The sequence below is a fragment of the Cherax quadricarinatus genome, unplaced genomic scaffold, assembly GCF_038502225.1.
Source record: "Cherax quadricarinatus isolate ZL_2023a unplaced genomic scaffold, ASM3850222v1 Contig430, whole genome shotgun sequence".
Lineage (NCBI taxonomy): Eukaryota > Metazoa > Arthropoda > Malacostraca > Decapoda > Parastacidae > Cherax > Cherax quadricarinatus.
The window spans coordinates 51,374-75,690 of NW_027195456.1; the positions used below are offsets into that span (position 1 = coordinate 51,374).

The window sequence follows — 24,317 nt, forward strand, 5'->3', positions numbered from 1 at the left end:
TATTCTTAGATTTATATTTGTATATAAATAAACAAGAAAATTTTTTAACCCAACAATAAAAATCTTCGATTGTTCAGAAATTTTAATATCATATTCACAATGAGCTAATTTAAAATTATCTCCATTTACTATTAGCTTAATTTTTTATACAGGATTTTTTTTCATCTTGAATACCAGTTTAGGCTGTTAAGAGAAGGGACAAATTCGTTTTTTTTAAACTCCGGGGGGGGGGGGGGGGAGGGGCATGACGCGCCATAGGGTTAGCAGATTGACTGAGGGGTACAACAAGGGAGGATGCTGCTGGCCAGGTCTCTATCCTTGATACGTATATCTCTACCCTCTCCCTGTCCCCTTGAGGTTTTCTGTTCTTCAGCGAGCAGAGGGAGCAAGCGAAGTAACTTCTCCTGATATGGTAAGTGGTATTGCTTGATAAATGAAAGGTGTTTCATATGTATAATGCTTTGACTGGTGGGGTGGTCGGCCTCAGTAATAATGGCTGACGTGAAACTGATGCTGGTGAGAAGCTTTTGATATAAAGTCTGTATAGCCCTTGTGGTTTAGCGCTTCTTTTTGATTATAATAATAATTGATGTAAAGAATTGTACATTTGTTGCCTTTCCTTGGATCGAACCTGAATGACTTAATTTTTCAGATGCTGCACGGCCCCTACTGATTTAGCTCTCCCATAAATAATGCAAAATGTTTATGCTATTCATTATATATTTTTTAAGCCGTACTACTTTTATACTACTATGCACAAAGAGCCTTTACGCTGATGAAGGGCTCTTGATCCAAAAAGTTGAGACCACCCTACCCTCCCTTTTCCTGGACTGAATCTGTCCTAAGGCAATGGATTTTGCTCCGTGAAATAAAAAAATGCTAGTGATGTATGCGGTCTACCAAGATTCCAAGCACCTAGAATAATTGAGTTGGCAGAACAACCCATTCGAGTAGCTCTTTTTCAGGAACAAAAGTAATTTAACGAGTTACATTCAAGGGGATACTTTTATCCCGGCTAAAGGCTCTCGATCCAAGGAATTTGAACTGCCGTCCCGTTCCTTGGATCAGTCCCTACGAGTCGAACGTTTCTCGGTGAATATAACTGATGCATGAATTTGTGTATATAAATCACTGGCGTTGTGATGGGGGCAATGTGAGCCTTGCTTTTTTCGGTCTGGTAAATTTCTATTGTAAATTCTTTTTTTTCAGTGATATATTATTGATACTTTTTTCTCAGTCTGGTAAATCATTGTTGCAAGTGATTCATTGTAGTCTGGGAAACTACTTACTGTTACACATAGTAAGGGATTGGGAAAGAGGGGGGGTTACCTGGAGGTTACCTGGAGGTTATTCCGGGGATCAACGCCCCCGCGGCCCGGTCCATGACCAGGCCTCCCGATGGATCAGGGCCTGATCAACTAGGCTGTTACTGCTGGCCACACGCAGTCCGACGTACGAGCCACAGCCCGGCTGATCCGGCACTGACTTTAGGTATCTGTCCAGCTCTCTCTTGAAGGCAGCCAGGGGTTTATTGGCAATTCCCCTAATGCTTGATGGGAGGCTGTTGAACAGGGGGTGGGTGCGTATATACATGACTAAAGGGACTCCCTCGGTAGGCAGGCAAACTTTTTTTTTTTTATATATTTTATTTAAAACATGACATTACAAAAATATAATATGTAAAACTCATTTAAGTCTATAAATTAACACAATCCTCCCTACAGCTAATATTACACACCACACTTACAACTCCGTGTGGGTACACCCCCCCCTCCCTGCTCCCTCATCCTATCACTTAACCCAAACCATGTTGGAGTTACTCAACAGAATTACATGATATGAACAACACATTTATATACACATCCCTGACACATTTATATACACATCCCTCGAAATGGTACTTAATAATCGACTACAGACCATACAATGCATTGCACTGAACATATTATACAGACATATTACCCCCCCCCCCCCCCCGTGGTTATCCAACCACCCCACTATTTACAACCTAACATACTATAAACATTGAATGTTGCCTAATCTAATGTCACACAGCAATTTATTTATTATTACCAATTTGAGCACACATACAGAGGTATAAAAAAAATACAGATAAGAGCAGCATGCCAAAGCCACTTATACTATGCATAGCATTACGGGCTGGCTTAAAATTAACTTAAGATTAACTAAGCAATGATGAAATCAGTGATAAAACATTAATGTAAACAGATTACTATAAAGCACAAGTGAGTATTACAAAGACAGGTCATATGGTTGCATTCAGTCATATGAAGGATTCTGTTAGGTAGTGTATTTAAAAAATAATAAAGTGAGATTCGGTTTTAGGTTTAACATTTATGTGATATAATTGTGAGAAACATTTAAGATATACAATTTATAAGGTTCAGTTATTCAGTATTTATTTGGTTTTGGGTGAGTAAGTGATCTTTGAGTAGAGACTTGAATTTATAAACAGGTAGTGTTTCTTTTATATTTACAGGTAATGAATTCCAGATTTTAGGGCCTTTTATGTGCATTGAGTTTTTGCATAGTGTGAGATGGACACGAGGAACATCAAAGAGTGATCTGTGCCTTGTGTTATGGTCATGTGTTCTGTTGAGGTTGGCAAGGAGATGTTTGAGGGGAGGGTTAATATCAGAGTTAAGTGTTCTATGTATGTAATAGGTGCAGTAATAAGTATGGATGTTTTGTATGGTGAGTAGGTTTAGTGTATTGAATATTGGTGGAGTGTGCTGCCTGTAGTGAGAATTTGTTATCATTCTAACTGCAGCCTTTTGTTGGGTAATTAGTGGTCTGAGATGGTTAATTGTTGTTGAGCCCCATGCACAAATTCCATAGGTGAGATAGGGGTAAATAAGAGAGTGATATAGGGCCAGGAGGGCTGACTGTGGAACATAGTACCGTATCTTCGATAGTATGCCTACAGTCTTGGAAATTTTCTTAGAAATTTGTTGTATATGTGTATGAAATTTGAGTCTATTATCAAGGTGGATTCCTAAGAATTTTCCCTCTGTTAGCTTTGTGATAGGTGATCCGTTTATCATTATGTTAAGAGGGACATCTGTAGCTCTGTTACCAAACTGAATGAAGTAGGTTTTGTCAATGTTTAGTGTAAGTTTGTTAGTCCTCATCCAGGTAGATATTTTCTGTAATTCGGTATTTACAGTATTGGCTAGTGTGACTGGGCTCGGGTGAGAGAAGACGTATGTAGTGTCATCTGCAAATAGTGTGGGTTTGAGTAATTGCGAAGCATTTGGAAGGTCATTTATGTATAGGAGAAAGAGAAGAGGGCCAAGGACACTTCCCTGTGGGACACCAACTGTAATTGGTTGCGCAGAAGAGTTTGCCCCATTTGCGTACACATATTGGCTTCTGTTGCTGAGGTATGACTTGAGGTAGTTGAGGGAGTGCCCTCTTATACCATAGTGTGACAATTTTACGTGGAGCAAGTCATGGTCAACTGTATCAAAAGCTTTACGTAAGTCAATGAAGATCCCCAGTGGGACTTCTTTTTTCTCTATTGCAGTGTATATATGTTCTAGCATGTGTATAATAGCATCATTAGTATTTTTATTAGGCCTGAATCCAAATTGGCAGGGGTTGAGTATGTTTTGGGAGATAAGGTAGGAGTAGATTCGTTTATGAATTAATTTTTCGAAGATTTTTGAGAGAGGGTGTAAGTTGGATATTGGCCTATAGTTATTCAACTCTGTTTGGTCTCCTCCTTTGTGGATCGGGGTGACCCTTGCTATTTTGAGTACTGTAGGGAAGGTGGAGGATTCAATGGATTTGTTAAAGAGTGTTGCAATGATTGGAGATAGCACTTGTGACACTTTTTTGTATATAAAGGGTGGTAAGGTACTTAAATCTCCTGCCTTGTTTTTTAGTGCATTGATAATAAGGGAGACTTCGTATGGGTTAGTCGGAGCTAGGAACAGTGTGTTCGGGTAGTTGCCGGTGAGGTAGTCATTTGGTGGGGAATCTGAGCTTGGGATTTTATTGGCAAGGTTTTGTCCTATAGTGGAGAAGAAATCATTGAGTCTGTTTGCTGTTTCTGTTGGTGGGAGTTGGGGTTCATCTGATTTTGCTAATTTTATTTCGCTATTTCGTGATATCTTTTTTGTTCCCAGAATTTCTGATAGGGTTTTCCAGGTCTTTTTTATATCACCTCGTAAGTTGGATAATCTGTTCTCATAATACAATTTTTTTGCCCTTCTTATCAGGCTGGTTAGGATTGACGAGTAACGTTTTGTTTGGTCTCTGGTTATGTGACCCATTCTGTACTGTTTTTCATATTGGTGTTTTGTATTTATGGATTTGAGAATGCTGGGTGTTAGCCAGGGACTGTTCAATCTCTTTGCTGTCATCTGTTTAGTTTTTTTAGGGCAGTGCTTGTTATAGAGGTATTGGGTCTTTTTTAGAAAATTATTAATACATTCGTCAATATCTGTATAGATTTCTAGCTCAGTGTGCCAATCAATGTTTGCTACTGCTGTTGTGAAGTTATTAATGGCTGCCTCATTGTGAAGTCTGAAGGTGACTTTAGTAGTGTCTTGGGGTAGTTTACCAAGAGTTGTTATGAGGAAAGTAGGGTAGTGGTCTGTGGTATTATCTGTAATTATGCCTGATTTTAAAGGGGATATGGTGTTGGTCCAGATGTGGTCAAGTAGGGAAACACTAGTCTCTGTAACTCTTGTAGGTTTTGTTACTGTTGGTAGTAACATACAGTTACTCATTGTGTTTGTGAATTCAGTAACGTGTGGGTCCTGGTCTTGCAGGAGATTTATATTGAAGTCACCTGAGAGTAGTAAGTGATCTTTGTTCATGCGTGCATCAGTTATCATACTTCCTAGATTTTGACTAAATTGGCTAATGTTTGACTGTGGAACTCTGTAGATGTTTATCAATGTGAGAGGTTTTTGTAGGTATTTGGATTTGAATTTAGCTATTATATATTCCCCATGTTCATCCCTTGTGCAAGTATTAGTGATACATTCTAGTTGGTCTGAGTAGTATATAGCTGTGCCACCCCCTTGTTGGTCTGGCCTACAGTTGTGTATGGCTGTGTAACCAGGAATGGCATAGACATCTGTACTATCAGGCTTTAGCCAGGTTTCAGTTAGTGTAATGATGGACATATTGGCATGTAAGGAATTTAGTAATGCTATGAGGTCATCGTAATGCTTGCTTAAAGATCTGATATTGTAGTTAAAGATAGTTATGTTGTTGTTGGCACTGAGAAGTGCCTTTGATTGTTCTGCAGTGTAGTAATTACAGTAACTGTTTGATTCATTTAAGTCATTAAATAAGAGGTTGGTATCAGGATCAATGCTTGTAATCATAAGATTTGTAGTGAATCTATAGTTAGAGTTAAGTATAAAACAAAGTAAATAGTCTTAAGCTAAAAAAGAGCACCTGAATTATTTAACAAATGTAAAATAATGAGCTAAGGGACTAATACAAATAAAGTGATGATCAAAACATTAATTTATGTAATTGTCCTAATGGTTCAGTTACATAACAATATGTATTACACAACAATGGTGATATAGAAAAGTCACAAAGACATACAAAATTACTACAAAACCATACGTATAAACTTAGTCTCAAAATCTAACACATGTAAGCCTCTACACATTTAAACATGCAATTCCAGTGTTAAAAACAATAACACAGCTTCAGCTATGACATTCAAGCTCTATACAGCTTATATGGACATAACATAGTGCTATTGACAACAGTACAATACAACATAAAATATAACCATGACATAAGTAACACATAAATACTGTGCCTAGCACGCACCTAACCACAAAAACCTATAACACCACTGTTGCCCAACTTTATTTACACTATCTGACGTGCATTAAACTCTTTACTCTCAAAACAAAACTGAAAATTGCAGATCACCAGTGACGAACAATAATGCACAGATATTAATACAAACATATCACAGCATATCTCTGGACACCGTGCATGATCACAGCATCAACACTATGCAGTGCAAGGCACCTAGAAAACAAGTTGGAGCAAATACATGCAATTATTATAGCAAATCTCCAAATTACAATGTCATTACCGTAAATCAATATTACCACACACAATATGTATAATAAGTGTATAGTCCAGTCACACAAAAAACTGGCCAGCTCCACAGGTGCTAGCACCCGTGGTCCACATATTATTCACTCACGCATCACTCATCCAACACTCTCGCAAACATTTGTTATCCATTACCAGGGAGGCAACCCTGTTTTCACCCATGACTTTCCTACCCCAGCAACACTTTCCAATCATACCCTCCCCTCCCTCGTATATTACAAGTCTAATAAAACCTGATAAATTAGACACATGTGCAACTCTTGGGTATCTTTATTGAGGAAACGTTTCTCCACACAGTGGCTTCATCAGTCCATACGTAGGAGAAACTTGAAGAACAGGAGAAGAATGAGCTAATCAGTCCCTCAACCTTGAGTCGATGTGTTCAGTCCATCAATCTTGAATAGAATACGGCATACCAGCGGAGAAGCAGCTTATAAACCGTATGGCAGGAGAGGTGCAGCAGTCATAGGTCGTGTCACATTTGTTCAATGTGGAAGTAGGTCGTGCCCAAGAATTAGGCAAGCGAAGAATTCCTAAGTATTAAGATCCCAAGAAGTTGCAGTGTCTGACAGATTTGTAGATGAATGGTTCAGAGAACCGACATGTTGATAAATTAGACACATGTGCAACTCTTGGGTATCTTTATTGAGGAAACGTTTCGACTCCCCCGACGCCCCTGGGAGAGTGACACTCGTCTCCGCCGCCGCCACCTCCCGGTCGACCTCTTCGCTCCAGAGGTCAGACCTCCGGCCTCCCGAGGCCTCAGAGCCAGGCACCAAATCACACGACTGTTGAATCACAATTGGGGTGTCCAGAATTCGAGAAGCCCGCCTCCTAGGACACTGGGCTGCCATGTGCTCATAAGAGCTACACAGACGACATGTTTTCCATTGCCCAGCATAGTACACATAAACCTGTGTTCTACAACCTATCATCGTAACATAGGATGGTATAGGCCTTGTTAAAGACATTTTAAGGGTGTAAGAACCTTCCGGCATTCCTTCATACGGACCATCCCGCCACACCCCCATTGTTGCAGAATGCACTGTCCCATAACTGCGAAAAAACTCCTGTAGGCCATAAGCCGTAGCCTCGAAGGGTACATTCCGTACCTTCACCCATGTGTAGTACTTAGAGACGTCATGTAACACAACATCCATCGTTGAATTCACACTCATGCATTGTTCCTGGTAATGCTCGACAATTCTTGTGTAGAAACCGACTCGTAGAAATTTCTCAAAGATTCTTGTTAAACCATTAAGAGCGATGCCATACAATTCCTCGTTGGGAATACCATATGTATCCCTGATGATGTTAGGGAGAAGGACGTTCATCGTATCTCCACTTACCGTACCACGAACCAGCTCTATGCAGATGGTATTTACTCTCCGTACTGTATGTTCCGCCATTCTTATATCCCAATATGAGCAGCGCACGTCCTCACTACTCAATGGTTGTTGCTGAACTAAGGTGGCTCGCCTGAAAACAGCAGAGGGGTGCAGGGCACAACCGCACTCCACCGTGGTCAGGCAGCGAATCAACCCGTTGAGAAATGACGATTGGAACTAACCCCTCCCCCCTCTTTCATCAAATCAAACCTGATTACCGCCATTCCCCAGGGACTGGATGACGTACGGGTTTAGCGCTTCCTTGTGAAACTGATAAAAAGATTGACATCACATGATGTGAAGTGTATGTAGGTGTTCAGTGAACCATATTCTTATGAAGGACTTTGCGACTTGTCTGTTTTCTTATTTTTTTATTTAAATTTGCTGCAAAACCGCTTGCTTCCCTTGATGGGAAGTATGTACTTGGATGGAAGAAACTGGAGTTACCTTTCCCTTGGATCCAACCTGATTACCCCATCCTAGGGTGCTGTATGACCCATACGAGTTTGACTCTTCCCTGTCAATATACTAGTAATGCATTCCCGCTTCATACACTAAACATAACACGTTGATTATATTGTTAAGTATGCATACAACTTGAATATATTGAGGCACATTAATATATCTCTAATTCGTCCTAGTGTTGATATTATTTTAACTTAAGACCAGGGATTATTCCTAGGATAAAAAGCGTTATTATCAAGCAAACTTGCTTTCATAATATAAGTTTCGTCAGTTTAAAATTTCGTTAAAATATTGCTTTAATCTATCGAAACTTAGACCGTATGACAGGTGAGTGAATCGTCCTGCTAGTGACAATTGTTTTTAATGTTCTCTCACTTCATTGCCCAACGAACCCACTTATGGTGCCACCCTCGTGTCTTGCACTATTTTTTTTCTAACCATTTAACATCAACACGGATAAGTTACTGGGTCTCTTGGGGCCATTATCGGTACAAAAAGCATTTTTAATTGTTATCATGACTTAAGAAAGTAAGGGCTCAATCACGTCACTTCATTCAGAAAGAAAAAACAGACTTGTTACCATGTTTACGTTTTAACATTAGGTGCAGTATAAAAAAAAAACTTAGAGCTATAGGCAAGGTACTTAACCTGGTTCCTGCACATAACATTTGTATAAAGCAATAAACAATGAACAATTTCTTTGTGTAGTATACAAAGTAGTTTACATGTCATAAAATATTGTTAAGCAGAAAGAAAGCCACTAGCATGCTTGTGCAAATGGGGGCAGACTAATCCTAATGCTTACAGACTACTTAAGATTAGACAGAGGCTATTGAGAGGTCAGCAAAATATTACAATTAATAAAATTCATTGTTCGCATCGCTGTTGGGCCGTGCGGACGCACTGCGCAGTTTTCACTGTTCAGACATGGCGGAGTACACCGGCAGGAGGATTAACACAGTCTGCATTGAGCTGTTGAGGGGTTCTCTGAGCCCTGCTACGATGAACGTCGTTCTTCCTGCAATTATTAGGGATTTATATGGTATCCCTAACGAGGAACTGTATGGTGTGGCCCTTAATGGGATGAAACGAGTATTTGTGAAGTTCCTGAGGACTAGCTACTACAGCAGTGTGGTGGAGGAGTACCAGGAACGCCGAATGTGCCTCAACTCGACGATGGATGTGTGCTTGCATGACGTGTCTACTTACTATACGTGGGTACGAGTGAGGAATGTACCCTTTGAGGCAACTAAGTTTGGTATAATGGAAGTTTTTAGCAAGTATGGAGTCATTCATGAAGCCAGAGGTGGGGTATGGCGGGATGGCCCATATGAGGGCCTCCCGGAAGGGTCATACAACATCAAGATGACCCTAAAGACGCCTATACCTTCGTATGTCATGTTGACAGGCACCAGAAATCAGGTATATGTGTCGTATGTGGGGCAAAGGAGAACGTGTCGTCTTTGCGGCTCTTATGATCATATAGCGGCGCAATGTGCACGTAGAGTTGCCCCGGGGGTGTCAGCCCCGGTGGAGGACGTCCAGCAAACGAGTGTGGTGGCGGCGGCGAAGACTGGGACTCCTCTATGGAGTGAGGAGGTGGAGAAGGAGGGTGAACAGATGGGGACGTGTGTCACACTCCCGGTGGAGGAGGGAGTTCCTACGCCAACGCCTGTGGTGGTGGAGGAAGTGGTGGAGTCGACACAGGAGGTGTCCTTGGAGTCAGTGCTCCAGGAATTCTTGGGGGAGGCCTTGGTAGGAGAGGACATGGATGGACGGACCAGTGAAAAGCAGCAATTGCAAGGGCTGAGTGAGAAGTCGGAAGTAGCAGGGAATACTGGAAAGGATATACTTGTAGTGGCAGAGGTACACAGGGAGGATGTACCTGAGGAAGAGGTGGCTTTGGTAGGCAGCTCTAGGAAGAGGCCAGTGGGGTTGACTGAATTAGATGATGTTTTAACACCTGGGCAAAGACCAGGTAAGAAGGCATGGGCAGAGGTGGTCCGCAAATCCCCTACAGGGGGGGGAGTACAGGGAAAATCGGGGGAGAGACAAGGGGGGGTAGGGGGTCCTATTAAAAAGAGTAATAAGGAAAGTGTGAGCAGCTTGAAGGGAAGTGTGAGCAAGCCACAGCGGCACAGAGGTAAGCCGCCTCTCCCTGACCATTCAGGTGTGTAACGATAAATGCTAATGGCCTAAAAACTGAGGTAAAAAGGGTGTGGTTGGAGTGGTTCCTCAAAAGGTACGACGTTGATGTTTGTTTCCTACAGGAGCATGACTATAAGTCAGGTAGTGAGTTGAGATTGAGAGGATATAAGTTGTTTGTAAGCATGGCAACGCTTTTAAAGGGCGGAGTGGCTGTTTTAGTAAAGGAGACCAGTCCCTTGCGAGTCATGGGGTGGGAGGAGGGGGGTGGGGGGAGGGTTGTTCGGGTGGATGGGTGGTGGGGGGAGAGTAGGGTATGTTTTGTGGGAGTTTATATGCCTGCGATTGGTAATGTAAGGATAAAATCAGATTTTGTTCGTGACGTTTTGTTATATTATCTCAGGGGTTTACCTGCCATAGCGATAATTGGAGGTGATTGGAATTGTGTGATTAGGAATGTAGACGTAGTACCTAGGGGGGCGGGGTGCGTGTTGGGTGTCTTAAGGGATGCTTTGTGCGATGTCGGGTGGTAGATGTGGTTGGCAGGGGGGGGTATCAGGTTGAGCATACCTATGTACAGGGGAGTTATGAGGCAAGGTTGGATAGGATTTATGTGAGGCAGGGGATAGGAGTGGAGAGAGTTAGAACAGTAGACGTGGGTTTATCAGACCACAGAGCAGTGTTGGCTGACCTTAGGGTGGATGGTATTCCGAGAATATATCAGAGCTATTGGAAATTAAATGTGAGGCTTTTACAGGAGGAGGATCAAGGTCGGTCTTTTCAGTCATGGTGGAAAGGCTTTTGGGAGGCTAGGGATGAGGAGATGGATTTGCTAGATTGGTGGGAGTTGCAGGCAAAGGTGAAAATTGTAGAATTTTTTAGGAAGAGGGGCAGGGAACGGGCACGCTGGAGGTTTGGATTGCAGAATTATTTAGAGGGTCAGTTGAATGATTGTTATGCGGGGGGGGGGGGGAGGGAGTGGAAGGAGATATGGGGGAACTTAGGAGTCGTTTAGTAGAGCGGCATAACGAACGTTTTGATGCACTCAGGGTCAGGGCAGGATTGGAGGACGTACTAAAAGGTGATAAGCCAACCGGGTATGTTCTCAGAAAATTCAAGGACAGACAGTTGAGGAATACCGTGGCGCATATTGTTGTGGAGGGTGGGGAGGGTTATGTGAGGGGACAGGGCCTCACTGACACAGATTCTATCAGTAGGTATGCTGATTATTGGTTTACGGAGAAATGGAAGAGAAGGGGAGGGGTGGGTGGGTTAGAAACATTTAGAGGGATAAGGGTTCCGCAGGGTATGGGGCAGGGGGATCGGGAGTTGGAGGGAGGCATTACGGGGGAAGAGGTGGGGGAAGTGGTGAATGGGTTGAGTCAGGGGAAGGCACCGGGAATAGATGGGTTATCTAATGATTTTTACAAAGCACATTGGGAGGTTCTGAGGGAGTGCCTAGTGGCAGTTCTGAATTATATGTTGAAATGGGGCAGAATGGCGCAAACACAGAGAACTGGGGTCGTTGTCTTGGTGCCAAAGAAGGGAGGAGAGGAGAAGGGTTTGGGAGATTATCGTCCGTTGTCGTTAATGTGTACGGATTACAAAATTTTTGCGAAGGTATTGGGGAACAGGTTAAAGAAGGTAATTGGGAGTAGCGTACATGGGGGTCAGTATGGGATTCCGGGACGGACTATGAAGAATGGGCACAGTGTGATAAGGGATTTTATAGAGAACTGTCAGGGAGGGGGCGTCCTTGGATTGGATTGGACTCAGGCATATGACTGCGTGAAGAGGGACTTTTTGTGGGGCTGTTTGGAGAAATTGGGTTTTGGAGGGGGGGTCGTGAGGTGGGTGCGCATTCTGTATGAGGGGGCTGTCATGAGGGTGCAGGTTAATGGTAAGCTGGGGGGGGCGGTGGATTAAGGCAGGGTTGCCCGCTGTCACAGTTGCTCTTTGCATGCGTGCAACATCCTTTCTTTGAGGCTGTGGACGACGAATTGCGGGAGGTGGGGGGGGAAGTATGGGGGGCATAGTAGATCCAACTGGGTTAGTTACGCGTGGGGAGGCTTTACGAAGGGTGGGAGAGGTCATTAGGAGTTTTGGGAATGTTTCAGGAATGGTAGTTAATTTAGCAAAGTCTAGGTTAATGGAAGTAGGAACATGGGTTGGGGGGAGATTGGGGGAGGAAATGGGATGGACGGTTTGTGACAGAATTAGTGGTATATGGAGCAATTGCAGGAATGTAGGAGGATTTTTTTTTATATTTTTATTTAAAACAACACAATACATTAAATAGATAAAAGAACACATTATCAGTTCTTACTCAAAATTATAAATCCCATTGTCATATACATTACATCCAATGTAACTATGTTAAGTAAGATTACACAAGATAACATAACAATATTCATCATTATTATTATAACCAAGGAAAACCCAAACCTACAATCTGCATTATTTTTTCCACTTTGTTATTTATATATTATTAATCCACATAACCTTCAAACCCTCCTTTACAATACTCATCATTGCCAGTGCCGACACAGCTGACACTTCTACCCCCCCCCCTCATTATTGTCAGTGCCGACACAGCTGACACTTCTACCCCCCCCCCGTATGTACAGTCCCCATTCTAAATAACATACATTAATTTCCCTAATGAATGGCCATTGAAAACAATTTCTACTAAAATAACCCAACCCAGCAGACTTCCAAACAAAAACAGTCAGGGTCATTATAAGACATGTAGGAACGAGTCCTGCAGTCATATATGTATACATATACGCATGCATATACACATACGTGTATGTGCACTTATTCATAAGAACCAACTAAATCATACATAGAAATAAATCGCTAAATGACTTGTCTGCAAATAAACTAAATATTACAATTTATGATAGAACTATACCAAAGACATTGGTTCCCCCAAACACCCTACTCATACACAAAGTTAATGTTACTGATTAACACAATATATAATAGGACCTTCCATACAAAATAAGGGGATACATAAACCCCATCAAATACTTATATATTTACGTACATAGTGCATAATGTACATATTCAATACAATAATAAAAAAAGAGGTGTATGACAAGGCTAAATCTATCTTCAGATTAAAAATATATAAGACATAACCTCAAATTTTACATATAAATATAAACCTCCTATATAAAATGATTCTTATAACAATAAGGGAAAAAACCGAAAATCACATAACTTTTGACTCTGTGATTTTACAAAAATTCATAAGGTCTACATACTCCTACAATAAACTTTACCCACATCAACCACCGTGCAAACCAATCAACCATACCTCACCAGGCTTCCAATCACACCAAGAGGGCGCACCACTGAAGAGACCAACCCCTTGCCTCTCACCCCATACTCAAACGGAGTAAACGTTCAACAGTAAGTCCACGATATCCCTCCGGAAAACTAATTACCCACCTTCCCCCATATAATTGTTTGTTCCTACATGCTGTCCTATAAAAACTCGCCGCCAACGCTTTTATCCTAATGTTCCCCTCCACCTCCCTCATCCCCCAAGAAACATACAAGTAATCAACTATTACATATCTGATAGCCCTTCCCACCTCTTTGGGTACCCCTTCCATATCTAACATTAAAGCCCTAAGGGGTGATATCTTTCCCCCCCCCAATAAAAAGAAAACCCTCTTCAACCACAATCTTACCACCTCCAATGCAGAACAAAAATATACTACATGAAAAGCCGTTTCAACTTCCCCACAAAAAGCGCATGACGCCTCTTTCACAAAACCCATTCGTCTTAGCACCTCTTTCGATGCTAACGTCCCCATAAGAAATCTATATACTAATTCCCTCGCTCTTGCCGGTATTCTTAATTTACTAAATTCCACCCATATCACTCTCCAATCATATGTGGGATACACTGCCATCCCTTGCATTAATTCCTGACGACGACCCACACCCACTAACCGTTTTACCTTGAGTTTTTTAACATTGCATACCTTTAACATAAACCGCAACATGTCTTCACACTCCACTAAGTCCCTGCCACCCCACCATTTGCGGATATCCCCCATCACCTCCCCCACCCGAAGACCCCTTTCCCCCGCTGCCCGAATATACCTCTGCTTCACATATAGCGCCTTCACCCTAGACCCTAATGCAATCAATCCCAGTCTTCCCTGCCTTACCACAGTCATTACTACATCTTTGCCCAACCACGCCCTCCCATAGCCCCATACATACCTTAAGACCCTTCTTTGCATTTCCATAATATCCTGACTTCTTAATGGGTAAATTTCCGCCACTCCCCACACCTTACTATAAATCAGCGTATTTACCACCACAACCCTTTGATGCAAGGTTACATCCCCGGCCCTTAGACCCCTCAGCCTACTCAAAGCTCTGTCCATTACCATTTCTGAATTAACCCTCCTGCTCTCCTGTGCATCTGCCAAAAACAAAATCCCACAAATCTTTAGCCTATCTACAGTTATCCAACCAAACTCCTCCCCCAAGGTCCCTCCTACCCAAGCGCCTACCTCCAACAACCGTGATTTCTGCTTATTAACTCTCATCCCAGTAGCATTCCCAAAAATCTCAATTACCCTTCCCACTTTTCTTAAATCTTCAATCTCATTAAGTAAAACAGTTGTATCATCTACATAACCAACAATATTCCCACAATATCCTCCACTCTCCCCCAACCTTCCCATCCCACCATCAACCAGAACATAGAAAGGATTCTGCATACATGCAAAGAGTATTTGGGAGAGTGGACACCCCTGCCTTAAACCCCTTCCCATGCTTACTGAACTACCCAACCTCCCATTTACCTGTACTCTCATTGATGCATTCTCATACAAAGTCCTCACCCATCCAACCACCCTCCCTCCAAAACCCATTCTCACCATACTCTCAATCAAAAATTCCCTATCCACATAATCATAAGCTTTCTCCCAATCCAGACCTAGAATACCTCCCTTATTACTACCCTCAAGGAAATCCCGAATACGACCATGACCTACCCGCATACTCCTCCCCGGGATGCCAAACTGTCCCCCATGTATCACCGACCCCATGACCTTCTTCAGTCTATTACCCAAAATTTTCGCAAAAACCTTGTAATCAGCGCACATCAAAGATATTGCACGGTAAGCACTCAACTCTCTACCCCCCCCCTTCTTTGGCACCAAAACTATGACACCCGTACTTTGCGATATGCCCAACTTCCCACTAGTTAACATATGGTCCAATAGCCTAACAAAACACTGCCTAATACACCCCCAATGTGCTCTATAAAAATCATTTGGTATACCGTCTATCCCTGGTGTTTTCCCGGTACTCATCCCGAAAACTGCCTCTTCCACCTCAACCTCACTTATACCAACCTCCAACCCCACTCTATCCTGCTCACTTAAAACGCTATGGAACCCCCCTTCAAAAAAACCCTCCCAGGAACCCCCCTCCCTCCAACTCCATTTCTCTCTAAACCAACTATCAGCATAGAGACTCATACTTTCCGTATTGGATAGGACTCGCCCCACTGGATACCCTCCCACCCCAGGGCTTGTCTCCAATTGTAGAATGGTGGTTACACTCTGTCGGTCCCGAAATTTACGTAAAACATACCCAGACGGTTTATCACCCCACAAAACATCCTCTAACCCCGCCCTAACCCTAATTGCATCAAACCTATCATTGTGTAATTCAGCTATTCTACTCCGCAGTCTGTCCATATCATCCCTCCTACCACCTCCCCCAACATAACAATCTTGCAACTGTCCCTCCAGATAATTTTGCAACCCAAAACGCCACCTCGCCTCCTCTCGTCCCCTAGCCTTAAAAAAATTCGCTATTCCAGGTTTTGCCTGCATTTCCCACCAATCTAACAGATCTATCTCCCTGTTCCTAGCCTCCCAAAAAGGCAACCACCAATCACTGAAAAAAGGCCCCTCCCCCTCCTCCTTAAGAAGCCTTACATTTAATTTCCAGTACCCAGAATAAATACGCACCACTCCATCCCACATCAAATCTGCTATTACCGCTCTGTGATCAGAAAACCCCACATCGAAGGTTTGCACCCTCACAACATCTATACCCTGCTTAATATAAATTCTGTCTAATCGCGCTTCATATCCCCTACGGACGAACGTATGCTCCACTAGGTAACCCCCCCTCCCCACCACATCAACAACCCCAATATCTCGCAATACATCCCTCAGCACACTCAGCACACAACCCGCCCCTCTCGGTTCGACATCACCACTCCTAATCACACAATTCCAATCACCTCCTATTACTGTTATAGCAGGCAAACCTCTCAAGTGATACAGCAATACCTCTCTGACAAAATCTACTTTTACCCTGATATTACTAGTTGCTGGCATGTAAACTCCCACGAAACTAACTCGACTCTCACCCCAGACGCCATCCACCCTCACGATCCTCCCACCCCCCCCCCTCTTCCCAACCGATGACACGCAAGGGGCTGGTCTCCTTTACCGCAACTGCTACCCCACCTTTCAATTGCAAACCACTGGTTACATACATCCGATATCCTTTCACCCTCAACACACTACCAGCCCTGTGATTATGCTCTTGCAAAAAGCATATGTCAACATCAAACCGCCTTAAAAACCACTCCAACCAAACTTTCTTGACCTCAGTCTTAAGTCCATTAACATTAAGCGTGACACATCTGAAAATTACAGAAGGGGCGGCTTTCCCCTATGCCTCTGGGATTTACCCACTGCACTTTTCATATTACGTGTTCCTTTGCCACTCGAGTTTTCCTGTGCAATCACTTCCCCCCTCCCTTTCCCAATTTGCAACTCAGGCACACCTCTACCACTATGTGTCCTCGGCTCCACAACCGCTGCCCATGACTTCTTCCCCGGCCTCTGCCCTGGGGTAATGACCTCATCTATCTCTGATGCCGCAGTTCGTTTCCTAGAACTCACACTTACACACATATCACCCTCAGACAATTCCTCCTGGTGTACCTCCACGGCCACCACATGCTCCCGCCCAATCTTACTCAAGTCTTCCTCAACAATTTGTTGTCCCTCCAAAGTTCCAGCTTCACATGAACTGAGGACACCTTTTGCACAGGGTTCCTCCTCATCCAAAAAATCCTTGATCACATCTGCCAATAACCCATCCTGGGTTGAAGCTTCCTGGACGAAAGTCTCCTCAGATGTCACCTTCAACTCCCCCGACGCCCCTGGGAGAGTGACACATGTCTCCGCCGCCGCCACCTCCCGGTCGACCTCTTCGCTCCAGAGGTCATTCCTCCGGCCTCCCGAGGCATCAGAGCCAGGCACCAAATTACACGACTGTTGAATCACAATTGGAGTGTCGAGAATTCGAGAAGCCCGCCTCCTAGGACACTGGGCTGCCATGTGCTCATAAGAGCTACATATACGACATGTTTTCCTTTGCCCAGCATAGTACACATAAACCTGTGTTCTACAACCGATCATCGTAACATAGGATGGTATAGGCCTTGTTAAGGTCATTTTAAGGGTGTAAGAACCTTCCGGCATTCCTTCATATGGACCATCCCTCCACACCCCCATTGTTGCAGAATGCACTGTCCCATAACTTCGAAAAAACTCCTGCAGGCCATAAGCCGTAGCCTCGAAGGGTACATTCCGTACCTTCACCCATGTGAAGTACTTAGAGACGTCATGTAACACAACATCCATCGTTGAATTCACACTCATGCGTTGTTCCTGGTAATGCTCGACAATTCTTGTGTAGTAATCGACTCGTAGAAATTTCACAAAGATTCTTGTTAAACCATTAAGGGCGACGCCATACAATTCCTCGTTGGGAATACCATATGTATCCCTGATGATGTTAGGGAGAAGGACGTTCATCGTATCTCCACTTAACGTACCACGAACCAGCTCTATGCAGATAGTATTCACTCTCCGTACTGTATGTTCCGCCATGTTGATATCCCAATGAGCAGCGCACGTCCTCACTACTCAATGGTTGTTGCTGAACTAAGGTAGCTCGCCTGAAGACAGCAGAGGGGTGCCGAGACAACCTCACTCCACCGTGGTCAGGCAGCGAATGATGTAGGAGGATTAACTCAGAAGCAGTTATAGGCAAGTTAAAAGGTTTGAGGGCCAGTGAAGTGGCGTTACAGCAGAGGGCGTTGTAATTAACTCGGTGGACGGAGGTGAAAAGGGGGGGACTAGGTTTGTTGGCCTTAGGGCCTAGGGTAATGGTATTATATATTAAGCAGAGGTATCTAAGGGTGGGGGGGAGGGGGGTGTTAGGGTGGATAGGGTGATGAGGGATGCTAGAAACTGGTGGAGTGGTAGGGATTTGAGAAAGTGTGAAGATGTAATAAGATTCATGTTGGCAGTGGGGCAGGTACAAAGGTTGAAGGTAAACGCAGTGGTAGGTGTGGCGTGGGGAAGGGGTGTATTGCAGGGGGCCGCAGTATACCCCATGTATAACTGGAGGGTCATATGGAGGGAGTTCAGGACGCTTAGGATACCAGCAAGGGTTAGGGAGTTGGTGTACCGTTTTCTAATGGGTGTGGTGGCATCTAAGTATATGTTGCATAAGATGGGGTTGGTTAGAGAGGCAACATGTTTATTCTGTGGGGAGGAGGAGACGGCATATCATGTGGTATATTTTTGTTCATCTTTGGAAGTGGTGAGAGTCTGGATGGCGGGGGTTATTAGGCTGTTGGGGGGGGAGTTGGTCTTTTCTTAGATCGTTGTCGATGGATGTTAGTGGGGTAGCAAGCGAAGTGGGCAGGGCTTTGATGTATGTTATGGCAGATTATTTGCATGTTTCTTGGGGTATGAGGCAGATTTCAGGGCAGGTGAGGATAAAAGCGTTAGCAGCGCGGTTTTATAGGACAAGGTGTAGGAATAGGTTAATATATGGGGGGAAATGGGAATCAAGTTTTTCGATAGGTTATCGTAATTTTACTGTAGCACAGCTTCTAAGGGAACAGGGGGGGGGCAAGGGTAGGGTCTCTTTTATTGTGAGGGGGGAGTGTAAGGTTAGGCTAGCAGTGTGGAAGGTGGTGTGAGGGTGAGAAAGTGAGAGCATATATTTATGAAATGGTATTGTTCCTGCAGAGATATTTGATATTGGCGATCAGTACCTTGGATACATAGTCATACATGGAATGCCTTGCATTACATATTTTGGTTGGGTATATTATTGCACTCACTATCGAGGAGAGGTGGCTTAAGTGGCTGTTATGGCTTTTTAGGTCAAGTAGTACTGAACACGTGCAAAAATGATAGTGCCAGTGAATAGTAGTAATTCTTTTTATTAACATTGAGAAGGGATTTAAAATATAAAATAAAGCAAGGAACACTGTAGTCAAGTACGTTAGTATAGAATGATGCTTATTTTGTAGTTTTAACATGTAGCTGCAAGTACTTTCCATATTGCCCTTGTGGATTAGCTTTTCTTTAGATATAATTAGTATACAAGTATTTCCTTTATAACGGTACTTCTTTATAGAAGAAGGATTGTAATACCTTTGCACACGTTAATGTGACGAATATGACTGTCAAGGATGTTTAATTGTGTTTCAGATAGGGAGATTAGGATTTTGTGTTCAGTCATTAACAAGTTTGATCTTAAGCTAGGAGTTAGTTAGTGGTAGGGGTGTACCTGTTTGGTATTTCATGAAGGGGTTTCTTTTTATTATTCGCCCCGTCCTTGTGAGGGGAGATCCCATTTGATATGTTTCAATGATAATTCTAGTCTTGGTTTATATTAAATATTTACATAGGTTGTTTAAAGTTGAGGTAACATGAAGTGTATTCTTTAATTTTATGTGTAAAATCCATGTCATACAATGATGTTCTGACAGTTTGAATTTCTTTGTTGTTGTTTTATTATTATTGATATTAGATATTGTGGGTGTATATTCTTCCAATTATACAAGTGTGTGTGTATAGTAACATAATGTACATATCTGTGTTGCTATGTACTTATATATTTTTGTTGTTGTTTATGCATAACCAAATTCTGTAATTCTCATTAAGGTTTAATGAGGTAAGGGCATACCGTGATTGTTAGGTTACTTAAGGGTTTTTACTCAAAACGGTGCATGCAAATATTTTTTGTATGCACTGGCATTATTAATTATTGTTAAAAGGGGGTTTGGTAGGTCATGTTGTTGGATGTGTAAATGGTGGTAATACACCTACGGGTAACGTGTTATTTAAGTACTGGGATTGTGTGGTAGAGGAATTTTTGTTAATATCCAGTATAGTTCTTATTATTAATCACTTATACGTCCTTGTAAATACGTGTGATATTCTTTGGATTATATAGGTAGTATTTATGAATTTATTAAATCCACCTGTATGTTCGGGTGTGGGTTGCCTTCGTGTAGAACGTGGAATTGTTGTTTCATTTTTAATGGATAACATGTCTTAGTTTATGTAACGTATGCATAGCATACATATAAATATGTATTGTGTTTTCTAAATAAAATATAAAAAAAATTAATAAAATTTATAATAATTCTTAGACTATTTAAGACTAGACATAGGTTACTGAGTGGTAAAATTTTAATTATGCATTAATATAAAAAGAGAGTAAAAATATTACAATTAGCAGAATTTAGTGATCTTGAAATAATTGGAATTTATTAAGTAATTTCAAACTGGTTCAATGATTTCAGGCTATGGGATGATTATAAGGGTGAAAAAACTGAAGTAGATGGATGAGTTGGTTATGTTTGGTATAGGGAGAGGGGCGATTTTTAATTATAACTATATTGATTTGCAGACAGGGGAGCTTTTGCTAGTTCGGGAAATGAATTCCAGATCTTGGGGCCCTTTATCTGAATTGCATTTTTGCGAAAGGTGAGGAGGGTACTGGGGATGTCGAAGATAGTTTTGTGCCTGTGTTCTGCTGTAGCTATCAAGGAACAGTTTGAGAGGAGGGTTTATGTTGGAGTTTAATGTTCTAGGCACAGTATTATGAGTGCATATTTTGTATATTAAGGAAGTCCAAGCTCTTGAAGAGCGGAGGGGTGTGTTGTCAGGCGCAGGAATGGGTGATAATCCTCACAGCAGTTTTTTGTTGGGTTAGTAATAGTTTAAGGTGATTAGTCATAGTACATCCCAAAGCACAAGTACTTAGGCGAGGTAAGGGTAGATAAGGGAGTGGCATAGTGTCATTTGGGGTATACAGTATCGTATCTTGGAAAGGATGCCTACTGTTTTGGAGACTTTCTTGGCTATATGCTGGATATGGGTATGAAATTTAAGATTGCAGTCACGATAAAGACCCAAAAAATTGCCCTCGGTGTGTCTTGTAATGGGGGAATGATTGATCAATATGTTAAGTTGGATATTTAAAGCTGTTTCCAAACAGCATGTAGTGGGTTTTGTCTGTATTGAGAGGGAGTTTGTTGTTCGTCATCCACGTATTTATTTTTAGTAGATCCTCGTTAATAGTGTCACTAAGCATAGTCGGGTTTGAGTGGGAGAAGCCATAAGTAGTGTCATTGCTAATAGAACTGGTTTAGGGAGATGATGTAAATGAGAATGAGTAGAGAGCCAAGGACACCGCCTTGTGGCTTTCCTACGGCTACAGGTTCAGTAGACGAGATTACACCGTTTGTAGAGACATACTGGTGTCTGTTGCTAAGATAAGATTTTAGGTATTCAAGGGTATGTCCTCGGACTGTAATGTTCTAGTTTAAGGTGCAAGATATTGTGGTCCACTGTATCGAATGGTTTCCGCAGGTCGAAACCCAAATTGGCAAGGGTTAAGTATGTTGTGAGATATTAGCTAAGAGTAAACTCGCTTATATATTATTTTTTTCGAGGATTTTAGATATTATGGCCACGTTTGATATAGGCCTATAATTATTCACTTAAGTTGGATCACCTCCTTTGAGGATCAGGGTAACCCTTGCTGTCTTGAGTATGGATGGGAAAGTTGAAGATTCAACTGATTTGGTAAATAGTTGCAATAGTGGGCGACAGCACATGAGTTTTTTTTTTTTTTTTTTTTTTTTGTACACGAGTGGTAGCAAGTTTCCTGTCTTGTTTTTTTAAGTGACTATGATGAGTGAGACTTCAGTAGGATTGGTAGGAGATAAATATAGAGTATTTGGGTAATTTCAAGTAAGATAGTCTTTCGGATTTTGCTTGCTAGTTTTTGATCCTATGGCAGTGTCTGCAGGCTGGATGTATGGTTCATCTGGTTTAGTTAAGTTTATATCTCAGTTTTTGGACAGTTCTAATGTCATCCTCTGTTAGCCTGGCCAGATGATGTACACTTTACCAATCATCAACACTCATCCATCGGTGCTCGCCTCCTCTTACAGCTTTTATGTCAAAGCCAGAAAGTGCAACACAAAGGAATGATTGCTGTCTGATGTATAATATGAACACCAAACATTTATAACAATGTAATATTATTGTTATATGTACATGTACAAGGTATACAGGCTTAGCTGACATCAGTGACATAGTACTGTATAGAAAGCCGCTTGTTATGCAGAGCATTTCTGGCAAATAGGCCAATTTTGTCCCGGGATGCGACCCACACCAGTCGACTAACACCCAGGCACCCATTTTATACTGGTGGTGAACATAGACAACCGGTGTAAGGAAACATACCCAATGTTTCAGCCCTCACTAGGAATCTAACCTGGACGCACCGTGTGAAGCGAGAGCTTCAGTTTATAGGCCACCAGCATGGTAAAGTTGTAGCTTTCTGGCATGATAATGATAGAGTTAGTTTAATATGTTTATTATGCACCCCATACCCATCCTGTGGGCGGTAGTCAAAAGATTACAGAGGTACATAATTGGTCCAGGGACTATATCCATCCTGTCATTTTTCTAGCAGATGCGATTGATACAATGTTATGGTCCTTGAAGGTGAGATCCTCCGACATGATCACTCCCAGGTCTTTGACGTTGGTGTTTCGCTCTATTTTGTGGCCAGAATTTGTTTTGTACTCTGATGAAGATTTAATTTCCTCATGTTTACCATATCTGAGTAATTGAAATTTCTCATCGTTGAACTTCATATTGTTTTCTGCAGCCCACTGAAAGATTTGGTTGATGTCCGCCTGGAGCCTTGCAGTGTCTGCAATGGAAGACACTCATGCAGATTCGGGTGTCATCTGCAAAGGAAGACACGGTGCTGTGGCTGACATCCTTGTCTATGTCGGATATGAGGATGAGGAACAAGATGGGAGCGAGTACTGTGCCTTGTGGAACAGAGCTTTTCACCGTAGCTGCCTCGGACTTTACTCTGTTGACGACTACTCTCTGTGTTCTGTTAGTGAGGAAATTATAGATCCATCGACCGACTTTTCCTGTTATTCCTTTAGCACGCATTTTGTGCGCTATTACGCCATGGTCACACTTGTCGAAGGCTTTTGCAAAGTCTGTATATATTACATCTGCATTCTTTTTGTCTTCTAGTGCATTTAGGACCTTGTCGTAGTGATCCAATAGTTGAGACAGACAGGAGCGACCTGTTCTAAACCCATGTTGCCCTGGGTTGTGTAACTGATGGATTTCTAGATGGGTGGTGATCTTGCTTCTTAGGACCCTTTCAAAGATTTTTATGATATGGGATGTTAGTGCTATCGGTCTGTAGTTCTTTGCTGTTGCTTTACTGCCCCCTTTGTGGAGTGGGGCTATGTCTGTTGTTTTTAGTAACTGTGGAACGACCCCCGTGTCCATGCTCCCTCTCCATAGGATGGAAAAGGCTCGTGATAGGGGCTTCTTGCAGTTCTTGATGAACATAGAGTTCCATGAGTCTGGCCCTGGGGCAGAGTGCATGGGCATGTCATTTATCGCCTGTTCGAAGTCATTTGGCGTCAGGATAACATCGGATAGGCTTGTGTTAATCAAATTTTGTGGCTCTCTCATAAAAAATTCATTTTGATCTTCGACTCTCAGTCTGGTTAGTGGCTTGCTAAAAACTGAGTCATATTGGGACTTGAGTAGCTCACTCATTTCCTTGCTGTCATCTGTGTAGGACCCATCTTGTTTAAGTAGGGGCCCAATACTGGACGTTGTTCTCGATTTTGATTTGGCATAGGAGAAGAAATACTTTGGGTTTCTTTCGATTTCATTTATGGCTTTTAGTTCTTCCCGCGATTCCTGACTCCTAAAGGATTCTTTTATAGGAGAAGAAATACTTTGGGTTTCTTTCGATTTCATTTAT

The 24,317-nt window shown here is 42.4% G+C and overlaps 1 protein-coding gene across 1 annotated transcript in view; it reads left to right on the forward strand.

Moving 5' to 3' along the window:
* Positions 1–272: 272 nt before the first annotated feature.
* LOC128685426 (zinc finger protein 271-like) overlaps positions 273–24,317 on the forward strand; it is a 30,172-nt gene continuing 6,127 nt past the window's right edge. Inside the window, exon 1 of the mRNA XM_070080419.1 lies at positions 273–412. The gene's annotated coding sequence lies outside the window, so the exon portion shown is untranslated. The remainder of the gene's footprint in view (positions 413–24,317) is intronic.